The 16,790-nt window shown below is 41.2% G+C and overlaps 1 protein-coding gene across 2 annotated transcripts in view; it reads left to right on the top strand.

Annotated features, from left to right (window-relative positions):
* Znf516 (zinc finger protein 516) overlaps window positions 1-16,790 on the top strand; it is a 124,306-nt gene that overhangs the window by 4,105 nt on the left and 103,411 nt on the right. The window contains exon 1 of one of the 2 annotated variants that reach the window (XM_005373088.2): window positions 7-41. The exons of the other annotated variant lie outside the window; for it this stretch is intronic. The gene's annotated coding sequence lies outside the window, so the exon portion shown is untranslated. Of the gene's footprint in view, window positions 1-6; window positions 42-16,790 lie in introns of those variants that run through there. 2 annotated transcript variants of the gene reach the window in all.

The following is a 16,790-nucleotide window of genomic DNA, read 5'->3' as shown; positions in this document are numbered from 1 at the left end:
GGCGCGGCCGGGCTCTGGGGCCGAGGCACTGCGGAGGCCAGGTAATTGGTTTCTATTTTAAACTTCACTTTGTTCTGCTGGAGGCTGGGTGGTGGGAAAGGCGTGGTCCCCGAGGACGGTTACATAAGTCTTCACACCTGAGTCGGGTCCTACGCCCCGAGAGGGGCAGGTTTGGGGTGGGGGAGGCCGGTGGGCGCCTAGGTCAGGCATCTCGGCGAGGGGCGCCGTGTGTTGGTTTGTGACCTGCTAATGGGACCGGAGCAGTTTCCTCCGAGATAAGTAGGAGGCCGAAGTAGTCTTCTGGATTGTTTCTAAAGCCCAGATGTGCCGGTGGCCGGGGCCAGGCCTTCCAGAGGTGTCCACTGTGTAACAAAGAACGGGGCCCCGGGACCCCCCAACCCCCTCTGCGCCGACTTAACGAGCAAGTCACAGAAGGAACTTTAGACAGGCCTTAATTATACACACTACGCGGGCATTTCCCTGAGCCCCGGCCATTAAGTATTGGATCTTGATTAGAGACGATTTAAAAATGGATGTGAGTTGAGCAGAGTACAGCAAAGTGGATAGCACATCACCAGGCTCTTTCCCAGATTACGTTTTAAACCACCCTTTTAATATGATTGAAGTATTTTGCTTTAGGAATGTTTCTTTAAGAGACTAGGCATGCGTGTGCTATTCGATAGGGTACTTGCTACTGCCTTGTAAAGAAAAAAAGCTCTTTTTATTATTTGTTTGTTCCTCCTTCATTTTCCCTTGCACTCATTATTTGTGGCGTCGAAAGACCTGAATTTTATTTACACAGACTGGCCAGAATGGAATACACCACGTAGCACCATTGTGCATGAACCGCGCTCCCCCAGTCAAATTGGAGTAGGGCTCAGCTTGGTGTCAGTGGTGTGTGCAGCTGGGTCAGTCAGGGGTTGGCGACATCTTTAGTTTCACAGGAGTGACCCCATAGCCATCTTGAATGGATTCCAGATAAACTGAGCGCGCCCCAAGACTCACAGGTATTTTGGTAATTAAATTAGAATTTTGATGTGTTAAGGTGCTAACGTGTCTAATTTTTCCTTAATTCATCAGTAAGATTTTGTCTTCTTACAGTTGCTAATTTGAATATACTGAAATATTCAGGGCATATTAACATTCTAAAAAATAGCATCCCGAGCCCATCTGTAATAAAGCTAACCAAAACTGTTGGCCATGCCTTAATGAAACAAAACACCAGCGTGGTTTATTTGGTAGCGACTCTGTTTTCCACAGTGAATGGAGAGAAAGGAGATTTGCTTATTTGTGTTTCTGAGAGCTTTTATCACAGTAGTCTTCCCAAATGGCGCAATATACTGAACCAATGTAGGGTCAAGAACTTTTTTAGGATGTGTACTTGATAACTGCTGATGTCTTGAGGGATAGCTTATATTACCAAGTGTTTTAATATTGTTATTTGGAGACAGTGTTTAGAGGTAACTAAATTTAGAGATAAAAATTTCCTGGGATTCTAAAGTCCTGCAATTCTAACTTTATAAGATGTCTCTAGGATGGAAATTAAGTGAATAAAAACAGAAAGTCCTTAAAATACAAAACAGCAACCCCCAAACAAACAAAAAAAAAAACCGGTCACAGTGTTAAAAGCACTTTGTCTCTATGTCCACCTCAGGAGATATTTGAGTTTTATAAGTGGAGCATTTGATGTGATTAAGCTTAGCAACAATTATGTGAAAAAAAAGATTCTTTAAAGAGTACTTTGAAGAGAGGAATACTCTTAACAGATAGCTTCCAGTCTTCTCAAATGGGGAAAAATGATAATACAGCCTCACAACTTAAGTAGAGTTTAGCCATGCGTGGGTCTTGAAAAACCAGTAGTTTATTGAGCTGTTGTGGATTTTATCTATTCTTCTTTCCAGGCTCTGTATGGGTTTTATTCATAGTTAACCAGAAGGAATCTTTGAAAAAGGGTTTTGTGGGAGTGGCTTCAAGTCTTACTGGAGATTGTGTTTAGAGTTTCAGCTGCATTATACCTTAATGCCATAGAAATAGGAAACTGAAATATAAGCTGATTACGTTCAGCAGGAGGGAGCCTGCCCCAGCCTGTGCACTTTCCTCTTGCAATATGCTGGTTTGGACCTTTGAGACATTTCACTGTTTGCGTTTTTATTCCACTTTCAATTTAGGAGGAAAGAACATATGTTAATTATCTAATTACAAGTGGCATTTTGCTTGTAATATAACTAGTTTTCTGACTGAAGAAAGCATTGCTGTTAAGTGTGCTGGACAGGCGTATCGGCTTTCTTTTTGATTTTTGTTTGGCCAAATTTATCTGGAGCGATCCAGTTTTCTCAGTAGTAAATGTGGGTTTATATCCATTATAATTAATAAATCTAAGGGAACAAAGCAGAAACAAAATTTATTTGAGGAGGTGTCAGCATTGCCAGTATTTGAACTTGGAAGTAACATTCCTTCCTCAAAAGCAGACCGGCTTCCTAGCTGTAAATGTTTATACGTTTTAGTGCTTAGATAAAGCTATTCAGAACACAATCAGTCCTTTCAAAAATGCATCTCTTTGCTGCCTGATCCCTCCCCCTCAAAAGTTGTAGAAGTGGTGGGAAAAGTTCAATTAACTCTCCTCTTACTGAATGTGTAGCATTCACAGAGCTTCCCCTGCGCATTCGAACTCCCCTCTATTTTTGTTTATTGCCTTGTTGCCATCCTACAATAAGGCCTTCCCTGTGCACCTTTGACCTTTGCTTCCAGAATTGTTAACATGGAAGCATAAAGGACTAATTTCATTACTGTGTTTAGCTCATGGGGCCAGGGAGTGACCCTGCCAGTGTGTTGGGGGACTGCATCTCATTTGGATTTGCATTTGCCTGTGAGCTATGGCCTTAGGAAGTGGAGCCCTTGGGAAGTCCAGTTGGGTGGTGTTTGGAATCTGTCACTGTGTGTTCCAGGCAGAGAGGTACATGAGATTCCAGGAGGCAGGTGTGAATGTGGACTGTGGAGCTGCACCCGCAGGTGATGATCTGTGCTTTGGGTGCCCTTTGTGCTGGGGTGAGCTGGCTGTGTTCCCTTCCCCTTCTTCCCCTGGGACTCTCAATCCTACCTTTCCATGCACTGGCTAGAAGTGTCCTGCAGCTGCCCTGGGTTGGGATGTGTCTGCAGGCCACAGAGGAGAAAGCATCCACAATGAAGCCCTGTCCTTGGCTCCCTTGGGCCCCAGGAGCGAGTGAGTTTGGAGGTCAGGGAGTGGGACATTTTTTAAAGTAAAGGGGTGACCTCTGCCCTGAGTTAACACCCTTTCTTCAGCATCTCTGGCGAGGCGGCTGTGTGAGTGGAGAGCTCTTAGCAAGTGAAGCGAGCTGTGGTTACCTTAGACTTTTCAGATATTTTGAAAGTTGTCCCAAACTCGTTTTAAGAACGGAATTATATCCAGCATTTCCATTTGTGAAGAATTTATTAATAAATTTAACCTTATGGGAAGAAGAATAAAGATTTTTGTTATGGATTTGGAATGTCTTGTTCAAGTCTTTAAAAAGCATCTTTACTTTAAAATAGATTGTTTCCTAAGGAGGCATGTTTTTGGGGTATGATATAAGTAGCAATAGGGAAGATGCATTCATAAGGGCTATAAATGTGTCCCCTGTACTGGCTGTTGAAGTATATGAAATATATCTCCTATGAACTGGTGAAAATTGGCAGTTACAACTGTAACTGTCCGTTTTGCGTTCTTTATCCCCTGCATCTGGCTACACGTGACTTGAGCAGCTGTAGCCTTCCCTGCCAGAGTGAAGCTGTCATGTTTGTGTGGATTGAATTGCTTTCCCCTGCAGACATTCAAGGGATAAAGAAGTGTAATTTTGTGGCCCTCAACGTGCCTTAAAAGTAGTTTTCCAAAAAAAGACCTGGCATTTCATCTTCCATGTAAATGGTACTGAAAATTACAAAGCAGAGTAATAAGAATTGCAACTATTTTTAGAAAGCAAACATGTAAATATATGTTAAGTAATGAGTAAAACATAACCCAGGAGAATAGGAAAAATCATCTAAAAGCAACAGCATCAACCTTGGGTACATTTTGCTGTGTGTTTCTAATCTGTGTTCATTCTGGTAGATGTTTTGTCTTTTTCTCTGTGTTGTTGCCTTTTTGCTTTTTGAGTGAGGCATTTTAGTCAAGCTGTAACAGAGTGAACATTGACTTGCAGAGATGTGCAGTGTATATAATTGTAAGGTTCAGACAGTTCCTCAGCTGATGGTGAGACTGGGGTGAGAGATGCGTATGTTTTGTTGTTTCCAAGCAGAATTAAGCAGGTGCTTTATTCCACCAGAAACAGGTAGACTTGTCTCCCCCACCACCACTCCCTGGGGAGTTGCTGATGTCAGCACCGCCTTCTGCATACAGCTGTCCTCCTATTTTCTTGCTCATTTAAGAGATGGTGTGTATAGATTAAGTACCAGTGTCAGCTTTCAAGACATACAGGGAGACTTCTAAATATTGAGGTTCTGTTAAAAACTCTGATTTTTTTGTTAATGGCTGAGAAGTAAATTATTTTTTCAGTAGTATTAACACTTGGAAACCCCTCTGATCTCCAGTTCTTACCATGTGAAAGCAAGGGACATTTGTTTAGGAATTTTTGTCCTTTGTTTCAGCAAAGGGCAACATGTGTCTGTCTTTGCCATATGGTACTACTTAACCTATATTGCATGAACTGACTAGGGGCTGTGCTTAGGCATTGATTTATTTCAGCGTTCGAGAATGTTCTTTGAAATCTAGCACAGTGAATGATGCATTGAAATTTGTGCAGGGAGGTTATTTGTGGCTTTAGCAGTTTCTTATTCAGCTGATATTTAAGGGAAGTGAGCAAGTTTCATGTTTTTCTTTTCCTGAAGTAATTTTGGTGGGAAATAGTTTGCCCTGAAGTGTTGAGTGATTGTGTTAATTCAGGAAAACACAGAGCCAAATATGAGTAGCTAAGACATTGGCTGCTGGCAAGTTAGGCTAAAAGCTGGACTGGTCAGACAATATTCACTGTTTAGTTCCTGATTATTCCAGTGATTTTAACCCACAGCCAAAAATACAGGGTTTTCCCCGCTTAAAGGCTTAGCTTATTTTCCCCCTAGAGGATGAATCAATGAAGAGATAGACAGGGTCTGTTTCATAATGTCACTGATCTTTGTGCTGCTGTTCTAGAATTTTCTACACTTATGCCTCTCAGCTGCGGGTGTGTTTTGGTCACATGTGTTGGTTCACTTTGGGGTAGACTCGCCTTTGACTCCCAGTGGCGGCTTCTTGTGCTGTGTTTCTGGATTTATTAACGTAGAAGACCCCTCTCCATTTTTAATACCTTGAGTGGCTGTGGAGTACCTCTGTCTTGTTGAATGAGTCTTATTAGCCATGATCATATTGTTTTTCCTGTTCTAAGAAAAGAAGTAAGCAAATTTATGCGCAGTCACCTGTTGGCCCCAAGGCAAGCCTGTGTGCATTGAGAGGTGGGCCAGGTATTGCTCAGAGAACCAGGGCAGTGTGATGCACGTTGCCTTGGCAATGCATAATTTATATCATTACCATGACACAAAGAACGTCTTTATGCCAGTCTGAGAAAATATCATCATTCATTGATAATCATATTCCCCCCAGATTCAGATGAGTCATTTCAATGCTTTCTGTGACTTTAGCATGACCATTAGCATAATGATGATAATCCTTTGAGTAACACCAGGCATAATTTAAATTAATATTATTGTGATGAGTACAGTCCAACCCCAGGTGCTCAAGTAAATGCCTTTCTTTTTCAGAAATGGCTTTTTACTTTTAAAATTAGAGGTGAGGAATATGATCTCATTCGTAAAACCAACTTTAAAAAAGTAACTGTTAGTAAATAAGTGGATTCCTAATGTAAAAGTACTCGCCATAGCAACATAAACTTGGGGACAATTCTGTAGAGTCATGGGATTAGTGGTTTAGTGGTAGGATTAAAATTAGCCTCTGTAAATTACCGTGGTGACAGAGAGCAGAATCTGTTAATGGTTTTACAGGAAGATTGGCTTATCAGTTATTTTCTGGGGTTGATGAAAGATTATGGGCTGTTCAGAATGTGAATTTTAGAAAGTAAGGTTAATTTTCATAATAGCTATACATTTTTTAGTATCTGTCACTGGACTGAGAATTTGGGATTTGCTTGTGTGTGTGTGTGTGAGAGAGAGAGAGAGAGAGAGAGAGAGAGAGAGAGAGTGTGTTTATAATCCATGCCTCCTGTTTAGCTGCATCTGAGGGCTGGTTGAAAGGGTGTGTGTGGAGGCAGTCATTCGTCCTGCTGTCCACAGACGTGGTCCTCCATTTTGGAGAGTCTGTGCCCACGAGCTACATTCCCAGCCCCAGGAGTGGGTTACTAAGCTGTACCTTCTTGGTCTGAGCAGGTTAATGTGGCTTACTGTCTATTAATATGGTTTTTCTATTGGTTAGGAGTGTTTAATCGATTCAGTGTAATGGCCATGAAGGAAGATATTTGTTTTCAGGAGTATTTACATTTCTTTATAAGTTATATCATTTCTGTTTGGACTTGTTAGAAGGTAATATTGCATTGAGAATCACATTTGTTACTGTAGGAAACTGAGGGATGATTTCTGAGTAAATCCTGGAATTCTGTAGGTTCTTAAATGCAGAGATATTAGTAACTCAGCAAAGTCCACAGCGTGGGGAGGGCTCAAACCCAGGTTTCTTTATTACTGGTTTAGTCTTTTTTCCACCACTCTGTACCTAATATACAAAATGAGGTTTGGGTGAATGTCTGCTTTGAGGATGAGGTTGTTAAGAACATGGAAATCCTGAGTTAACACTACAAAGTGTAGGCCTGGCAAGCTGTCAGTTATTTATGAATTTAGGGCCTGTTTGAGTTTACCTGTGATGCTTAGATGAAGCTCCAGATAGGGAAAAACACGTGGAGTCAGTGTTGGGGTCTTCCATTGTTTTTAATCTCTTCATTTAGATACTGTGTTTGTGTGAGCACTGGGGCCAGTCATCACTGTCTGAGGCCACTATAGCATTGTGCAACTCAGACAGACAGAAGCAGAAAGTCATGTCCCCAACACCAAGCAGGTTTTTTTTGTTGTTGTTGTTTTGAGACAAGGTCTCTCTATGTAGCCCAGGCTGGCCCTCAACTTGAAACGGTCCTCCTGCGTCAGCCTCCCCAGTGCTGAGGTTACAGGTGTGTACCACCACGCCCAGCTAACACCAGGCAGTGCTTGGCACCCATTCCCAGCTCAATATGAGGGACAGGGTATAGATTTTTCTCAGGAAACTAATTGGGATCAGTACCAGTATCAAAATCACTTTTTGAGAGAGTAAATACAGAAACCAGATCATCAGCACAAGATAATAGAAAGCTCTAAAAGGAAAAAGAAAGTCACCAGAAAATGCTAGGTAAAGTGTCAGAGAAATCAGTGACCGCTCTGGTAGACTGGTAGTTTCTTGCACTCTTCTTGCCCAAAGCCATGAAGATGCACACAGGAGCATAGGGGCAGAGCACTCATTGGCATGAGTGGTCCTCGTGTGATGAGCAGATGACCCGATGAAGACAGAAATATGGGTAGGGAAGGAGCTGCTGGGCAGTCAGGGAGGGGACAGAGGGGAGTGCTGACAAGCAGCAGTGGGCGCTACGTCTAAGCACGTCTTTGGTGCAAGTGGGTGAGATAAAGAGAGGTTCCAACAGGGGCAAGCAGAACATGGGGAGCTAGCACATTTCCTTCTTTCTCTGAGGGCAATACAGACATGTGACCAGCACCAGTGACCCACTGGGCTGGTGAGATTTTTGTCCTGTTCTGCTCCTGATTGATGGATGTGGGGACCCTGCAGATTATTAACTACCATGTGGTGGAGTCTCCATTCCTCAGCTTCCTTCAGTGAAAGTGGGAGCTGGGCCAGGACCGGTTAGATTTTCTTCATTGTGCAAGAGTTGCAGAAATTGTAAAATTTTTTGCATTCTCCGTATGAGCAAATGTAGCCCACATGCTAGATTTTTGTACGGGGGGGGGGGGAAATCACTAAATTGAGACTCAGATTTAGAATTATTTCCCCTTTTATGAAAAAGATAGTACTTTGTCATTACTTGCCCATGTCTATTATTAGGTAATTTTTCTACCTTTCTAGAAGTTTCTCACAAATACAGAGGACAATGTAAACTAAGAATTGCGCAGACTTCTTTGGTCACTATGATAGTTGCAGACTTCATCCTCCGTGGGCTCGGGTGAGAATTTCTGCAGGCTTGATATCTGGTAAATGCAGTGCTGTTTGTGCACGTCAGTACTGACAGTTTGCCTGCTTGTACCTATCTCATTTCATCAAAGTTGAGGTGCACTTGAGGTTGCACATTAAATATATGATAAAATACAAATAAAGAACAAGAAATGGAATACATAGGTTATGACCATGGGGAAAATATAGAAATTCTAAGACACCCTCTAGTGGGTACATATGAATCAAAACTTAGAATTCGGACTTTCTAATAATTAAAGCAGGAAGTGCAACATGGTCGTTTATATGTTGGACTGACCATCAGGGAACAAAAACAACCATACCAGTTCTGCCATGAGACAAAAGTCTTTTTTAAAGTACATAGCACTAAAAGAAACTTTGCACATTGGCTTTAGTACTTGGCATTTTTATGGTGGCTATATATTTTTATATAGAAAATGCCTGCAGTGACCTTCTCAAGGCAAATGCTGTAGTGCTTATTGAAGGTCCTTCTTCGTAGCTTCTTTGATGTGAAAAGCTGAGGTCATAAGAACAAACCAGGGGCTGGGGATTTAGCTCAGCGGCAAAAAGCGCCTGCCTGGCAAGTGTAAGGTCGTGAGTTCGGTTCCCGGTACCGGAGAAAAACCAAAAAAAAAAAAAAAAAGAACAAACCATACTGCATGAGAGCTACTTTTGAGTCAACGTGACAGTATGATGCACGGTGTTGAACATTACTTTTTGCTATCTATAATGTGTTTAATTTTTATGAACAGTTCTTTCTGGCTTGAATTAAATTGGGTAAATGGCTGAATAAACATTTCCCCAAATGAATTGTTCAATGAATGCCCATTTCCTTTCAACAAATACTTTTCAGGTGCCTGCTGTGAACCAGGAATTATTCTGAGTTCTTTATTATTTAATAATCATAACAACCTTAGGCAGTTGGTCGTATCTTTTTTGCTCCCTTTTTGCATAAGGACACAGACTGGTACAGTTAACTAACCTGATTAGAGCCCTGAGTCCCTGACTGGGTACTATTTGGAGCAGAGCCACGTTGGGTTTCTGATCCTCCTCATGCTTGTTGAAATGTATGTGTTTATTTTCATCTTGGTTTGAAGGCTTTGAGGTTGCAGTACTTCAGAGCACACATTTTAGAAGTCCTATGTCCACCTGGTTCTCTCCCTGTTTCTCCTAAGAGAGGGTGGGTGCTGCAAAGCACCTCACTCTAGGAAGGCAAGCCTTCAGGTCCCCAGTGTCTGTATGGTCCTCTCTGCTCTGAGAATGAGCAGGGACAGTGAACCCCCCACCAGGAGCCATCTAAGGAGGACCCAATGCAGGGAGACTCTGGAAGAAGCAAGCTCTTGCTGTTCCCGTGGGTTGGGGTGGTAGAAGGACCCCGATCAACCCCGCAACCTCATGCCCCAGTGGCTCAAGCTCCACCCGCCTCATCTGTGAAAACATGTATTTGCAGAACTCTAGGGCAGGGGTTGACCAAACTTTCTTCAGAGGGCCAGATGGGAAGTATTTTAGGCTTTTCAGGCCAGGCAGCCTGTGTTGACTCACCATGGCCTGAGGGCAGTAATCAGAGATAGTGTGGCACAGAAAGATGACCTTTACGGACACTTATAATTTGAATTTCATGTGATTTCACTTATCACAAAATATTCCTCTTTTGATTTTTTTTTTTTTCTCCAACCACCTAAGAATATAAAAACTGTTTTTAGGCTATAGGCTGCACAGGAATGGGTTAGGATTTGGTCTGCAGGTTACCATGTGTGTGCAGGAGAGCTATAACAGAAGCTTACATATATAACTTTACATTTTCTAGTAACCACAGTAAAATAGGTAAAAAGAGTCAGGTAAAATCAATGTCAGTAATTTGTTTTCTTTAACTTAGGGCATCCCAAAAATGAAACACGTAAATACCATAAGAATTAGTCCTGAGATACTTTTCGTTCTATCCTCAAACCAAGCCTTTGAAACCCACATGTGTTTACCGTGTGCTGCCCATACTGGTGTGGGGTGATCCGGGCCTGGGCTTGCCATAGCGTATCCTGTCAGTAGCACCCCAACACCTAGGCCAGGCTTTTTGGTTGAGACAGAAAACTCTGCTCCACAGTTTATGTTTTGTTCCCTGTAATTTGTTTTCAATCAGAGGGAAAATGCATTGTGAAATACTGGGTAGATCGGAGCAGCTGGAGGAAGAAAGGCTCTGTCCCTGAAGTCTGAGTGGTGGCACTGCTGGGTCCTAGGCATGGGGGAGAGAGCTGGGACGGCCAACAGGCGGGGCCCTGTGCCCTGGACCTCTGTGGTGCACACTGTTGGAATGAAGAGCTCCCCTGTCTGGTGTTTCCCACGCCCCCGGCACACAGGCCTCCTCTTGTACGCCATTTGATAACTCAGATGTCTGAATTCCAGGACTGCAGTTTCCCCAAAAAGGAATCTTAGCATGGTGGGCACAGGTTTTGGCTTCAGATGCGGCGCCCACTTGCAGTGGACAGATAGGAGCTGCTGTGTACCTTCACGCCTTCATCTGTAAAACGAGATGAGAAGCTGCCCCACTCTGGGGCCGGGAAAGAACTGTGGGCAGTGGATGGCAGCTCTGGATGAGGGGAGTGGAACCCCCTTTGCCGGTAAGCAGTCACAAAGCAGCCTGCCTTGCAGAGGGAGGCCGGCACCCAGAGAATTTCAGGATGATGGGGGAGAAAACCATAATTGCTTGTGTTGTTCTTTTCCTGGACAGTCTCTTGTCTTTCACTGAGAGGGTGTGGCATTTGTCCACCAGAATGCCCTGTCCACTAGAGCACCTGCTTACCATGTTACCAGCCTTCCAGGCCAGCATCCCATCCCTTGTGTTTAGAGCCAAAAGTCCCGTGACTTAAGCTTGTCACTAGGGGCTTGATTGATAGATGGAGAGGACCTGTTGCTTTTGTAATGTAAATGCATTACTTTTTCTTGTAATTGGCTAGAAGTTTTGGGTCGTAGATATATGTGTATTCCGTACCTTTATCTCCTAATTTTATATCCAGCATATAAACTGTGTGAGGGATTCCTATTTTTCACAGATAAAAAATTATATTTTTTAAAAAAAGAGATGAGAATTATAGTTTACTTCATTTAGTTTGATGTTATTTATGTATTTTACATGTGAAGCCTTAAATGTATTTTGTGTAATTTACTCCATTTTTTTAAACCTTACAGTATAAAAAGCAAATTTACAAAATGTGGAACGATTAACTTTGCTTGAGCTTAAGGTACACCTGGAGTGCAAACCCCAGGCAGAGTTGATTTATTCCTTTGTAAATCATTGTTGTAGTGGTAGAACATCAACAAAGTGCTCTTCCTTTGGAGGAGCAGGACATTTTACTGAGCTTATGGTTTTCCAGACCCCCTCTCTGCATTCTGTGCTGATGAGCTCGTCACTCTCTTGTTTGGCTTCCCGGGTGCGGCAGGTTTGAAGTATGGCTGTTGAGTTAGAAATCAGTACTCGTTCAGCTCTGTGTCAAAGTTTATGACGATGCTTAAGTTTGACGATACTGGGAATCCGTCGTGGAAGAGCAGACCTCTTTGTCTCTTCAGAATGGCTCTGGAGCAGTGTGTTTTGCCAGTCTTTGTAAAAAAGGCCTTAGATAATAAAAATAAAATGAGTAACAGTACTGGTTCAGAACAGCTGTTGCTCAGGAGGAAGAAGAAAGCGAGTGACTCAGAGCAAATGGAGTCTTCCAGAGGTCCTCTAAGAGGTCGCTTCATTTAAGCAGGTGAGAGTTACATGCAGGGTAGTGAATTTTTATTTCTTCATGTCAACAGTTTCTTTCTTCTTTTTTTTTTTGTATGTTATTCTGTGCTTCCAGGAATTATGTGTTGTGTGCGTGGTACACTTTGTTCGGGGCCATTGTTCAAGAGAGTGGGGGTGGGGGTTTGGAAGCCAGATGGAACAGAAAGGGGCAGGAAGAGGCTTAAGTATAAGAGAATCGCTATTCAGTGCCACAAGGTAGGCATAGAACCTGCCATGATTTTTAGGGGGGTGCAGCTGACCTAATCCTTGTCCCCATATGTGTTTTAAGACAGCTATTCAGGTTGCTTAGTTCAGTTCTGTCCCATTTTCAAGGTACGGTGTCCTTAAATTGCTTCCTCATTCTGAGTCTAGGCTCCTTGGCTTACCTATTATTCCTGATTGTAGATCCAGGTGTTCTGATCAGCAAGTTTATTATTTTGACTGAGGGTGAAGTTCCATTTCTCCTTGTATGAATTACTGAGACAGAGCTTCTATTGGTAGGAGAAATTATGTTGAAATACGCTTTAACTCTGTTTACTATCTTGTGGAATTGCAGTTATCAGTGTTCAGAGACCTTACGAGAGTTTTTAACATACACTAGCATTCAGGTAAAATAACAAAGTCCAAATGTATACTGTTCAGCCAGGATAAAAACTGCTATTTATCTATATTTTAATGGCTCAGCAAAATGGTGCTTTGTCTATAGCACATTTAAGCAGAGGATGATTTTTGCTTAAAAGAAAGAATGTGAACTTTACCATTTGGGTCACCATTTGTTAGTGGGTGGACCTTGCATTCTTGTGAGAGTTGTGCAAATCCACGAGTCTCAGTGAGTTAGATTTCATCAGTGGTCCTTGTCTAGAAGGTGATTTAAGCCTCCACAGGCAGTCACCCCCTGTTGGCCACACATCTGGGGGCTCAAGAGCTTAGGCTGTTTCTACCCAGTCATGTGAAATTTATGGTTATTCAATTGCCTTAGGATCTGCTGGTCAGATGGGACATCAGTATCACTATAAATTAAAGCAATCTGATTAAAACATCCTTTCTTAAGGACAAACCACCACTGGTTTTGGAGATTTAGCAGAAGACAGAACCATAGGCTTAAAGTTAATCACTCAAGGCAGAATTTCTTTCATATTCATTTGAAAGCCACTTTGTTTAATACACTTTAAGATGTCCAAAGTTGTAGCTCAGAAAATGGACTGTGGCCTATTTTTAAGTGAGAGGAATTACAGTTGTGACATCAGACATGGTTTGTGTCCCTACAAGTACATGATGTGGACTTTATGTCTTCAGTAGAATTTTCTTTGCTGGCAGTGGGTTGTTCTGAATGCTATTTTCTCGGGGAATTAATATGAAGCTACACATTTTAGTTATTGAACCAGAATAATATAGTGATAGCAGTATCCCTTGTCTTGCTGTCTGTTTTCCTTGCCTGAGGGGATACATATAGATGCACTTTGCTTTTAAGACATACACAGAAATTTTCAAAAATAATGTGCATGAAGTTCACAGAATGGTATTAACATGTCGTCCGTTCCTCGCCTACGATTAAAAGGGGTGGTGATCGTGGAGTTCACTCCAGATAACTAATTTCTTGATTTTCCAACTACAAATTACTTTGATAATTTCATTTTGGGATAGCAAGGTACTTACGGCAGTGTTCTCTACATCCAGATCAAACTATTTCTTTTCAGGTAATTGTACAAAGTATATAGGGGTAGACAAAAAAGATCGGATCATCTTTGCTCTCAATTTATTTAAAGCTGAAGAGGAAATTACATTTTGAAGAAAAATGTGTAAGGAATCTCACAACATGGATGTAATTTTATTTTACACAGGTTCCTATTTATTTCTGAGTGACTTTGTGTGTGTGTGTGTGTTTGTGTATGTGTACTGGCAATCAAACTCAGGACCTTGTGCTTGTCCTAAGTGACTTTTATGTCCCAGTCCATATATTAGGTGTTTAAGCAACTTAATGAATATGTCAAGGTTTTCAGTGAATATACCTTTACCATCAAAAATTAAAATGGTACCATGTCTTACGAGTTTTTCTATAACTGAAAAGAAAAATTAAAAATGCAACATTGCAACAACTTTTTAAGGCCCTCACAGGGCACAGTTGTGCACATACCCTCAGAAATTTTACTTCCCAGCACCCAGTGTGGCCAGGACGCTGACTGTCCGGATGGTCTGTCCTGAGCAGCCAGGAGGCCGGCCTTGTGCCAGAAAGCAGGTTCCACCTCACCTCGCAGAACTGCCTTCACCTTCCTGTCGCCTGTTGGTATAATGCCTTGTTTTAATCTCGCAAAGGGGACTTTTCTGGGACACAGTTATGTGTGTGATGATAATATTCTTTAGAATAAGCTCCCTGAGATGAAACTTTTGGAAGGAAGGGGCATTTTAATTGATGAATATTGCCAGATTTCCCAAGAAAGATTCCATGAGGCTGTTCTACACTCCCTGCAGGGAAAGGCTGTTTGAGTGACGGCTTTCTCTTTGTCACTGTCACTGATTGCTGTCATTAGTCTGAAGTCTTGGCTGAGTTGGTAAGGAGATATACCATTCTGTTTTAAAAATACTACGTGATGAGTATTTCTTAATGTTGATTGACCATTTTATTCCTCTTGTGAGGCACTTTTTATTTACTTTGTCAATTTCACCACTGTGATTTGTTGAACTATAAAAGTATTTTGTTTCTTGGGGATCACAGTTGTCTGCCTAGGTATCCCACACATTGTTTTGCATGTCTCTTTTGAGCCTTTCATTATGTGTGTTTTCTCTATAAACGTTCAGAGAACCTAAGTGTGAGATATTCTTAAAAGGACTGGAAGACTTGATCCATTCCTACTGAGTGGGCAGAGAGAGCTCTTGCTTTCTTACATGCTCGTTGGTCTGTTTACTTTTTCTGTCTATTCTTGAGTAAATGTAGTACATTTGTGTTTTACTAGAAAATCAGTCATTTTTGCCATAATACCAAGTTTATTAATATGTGAGTTTTGAAAAACATTACTGTAGTCTTCTTTTAAATTTTCTTCTGTTGGTGGTGATTAGGCCCAGTTTTCCCAGCCTCTTTATTCCATGATAGGCAGGTGAGTCATTTATCTCATCCTCTGGGGTTATTGAAGAGTAGGTGATTGGTTTTTTTTTATATTTAAATTTGGCTTATTGCTGTTTCTGTGAGGTTTGGATATGAAATACAGTAAGAAAGGAAAACAAAGCCTACACAGGTGAAAGTCACACCTCTGCATGTTCGTTGTCCATCACTGTTCTTGAAGATACAAAAAATAAGCACTTTTCCTGTTGCTATGTTATAGATTTTGATGTCTTTTTGTTTTTACTCAAAGGAAGTATTTTATTTTATTTTATTTTTATTAGCTTGTTTACATTACATCATGTTTACTTTCTTTTTTGTTTGTTTGTTTGTTTTTCTTCCGGTACCAGGAATCGAACTCGACCTTGTGCTTGCCAGGTAGGCGCTGTGCTGCTGAGCTAAATCCCCAGCCTCTACATCGTGTTTATGTTCCCTGTGCAGAGTTGGTACATGTGCAAGAAACCTCTTAATTCTTTTTTTCATCCTTCTTTTCACCTGCCCCCTCCATCTCTTGATCCCCTTCCCATTTGAGAATGTCCCATCGCCTCACTTCCCATTATCTATCTTTTATTTTGCTCCTTATTTATGATTTGGGTTTCTCATATAAGAGAAACATGCTATTTAAGCTTGTGTGTCTGATTTATTTCCCTTAACATTATGATCTCAAGGTGCATCCATTTTCCTACAAATAGTTCGAGTTTATCTTTCTTGTGGAAGAGTAGTCCTCCACTGTGGGTAAACACCACCTTTGCTTTCTCCATTCCTCTGTTGATGGACATACAGGCTGCTTCCAAGATTTAGCTATATGAATCGTGGTGCTGTAAATGTGAGTATTCATGTACTGTATTGCGATAACATGATGTCTTTCACTCTTGAGAAGATTCTTAGAAGGGGAATATCTGGGTCAAATCAGATTTCTATTTTTAGTTTTTTGAGGAATCTCTATACTGATTTCCATAGTGGTTGTTCTAGTTTACATTCGCACCAGTAATGTAGAAGAGTTCTTTCTTTTCCCCATTCCCTTTCCAGAATCTTATTATATGGTTTCTTGATGATAGCCTTTCTTTCTGGGTTAAGATGGAATCTCATTGTTTTCATTTGCATTTTGCTAATTGCCAGTGATGTTGAGCATTTCATCATGTATTTATTGGCCATTTGTAGCTCTGTGAAGTGTTTATTCATTTTTCCATTTTTTGATTGGGTCTTCTGTTTTTATTTTGGGGATCTAATTTATTTGAATTCTTTATATATTCTAGATGTTAGTCCTTAGAGGAACCACTGACAGAATTTTTCCTTGTTGTCTATGTTCTCTCTCTCCTTTATTGGTTGTTTTTGCTGTGCAGACCCTTTTTAATTTAATATGATGCCATTTGTTGATTCTCAATACTATTTTGTTCATAAAAACCTTACCTTCACTTTGACTTTAAGGTTTACCTATTCTGTCTTCCAGCAGATTAAGTGTTTGTGCTCTAACATTTAGTTCTCTGATCCATTTTGATTTTAGTTTCGTGTACAGTGAAAGATATGGGTCAAAATTCATTCTTCTGCATATGGCTAGCCAGTTTTCCCAAGTGTTATTAAAGAGGTTGTCTGTTTAGGGCCCCTTTGTTAAAGATCAAATAGTTGAAGGTACTTGGGGTTGTTTCTGCATCCTCTGTATTGTTCCCTTGATCCTCCTGTCTTTTTTTTTTTTTTTTTTT

The sequence above is a fragment of the Chinchilla lanigera genome, unplaced genomic scaffold (genome assembly GCF_000276665.1).
Source record: "Chinchilla lanigera isolate Chin_1 unplaced genomic scaffold, ChiLan1.0 scaffold00001, whole genome shotgun sequence".
In the NCBI taxonomy this organism is placed as follows: domain Eukaryota; kingdom Metazoa; phylum Chordata; class Mammalia; order Rodentia; family Chinchillidae; genus Chinchilla; species Chinchilla lanigera.
Note: the sequence above shows the minus strand (reverse complement) of the source record. Positions and strands in the feature narration are given on the sequence as shown.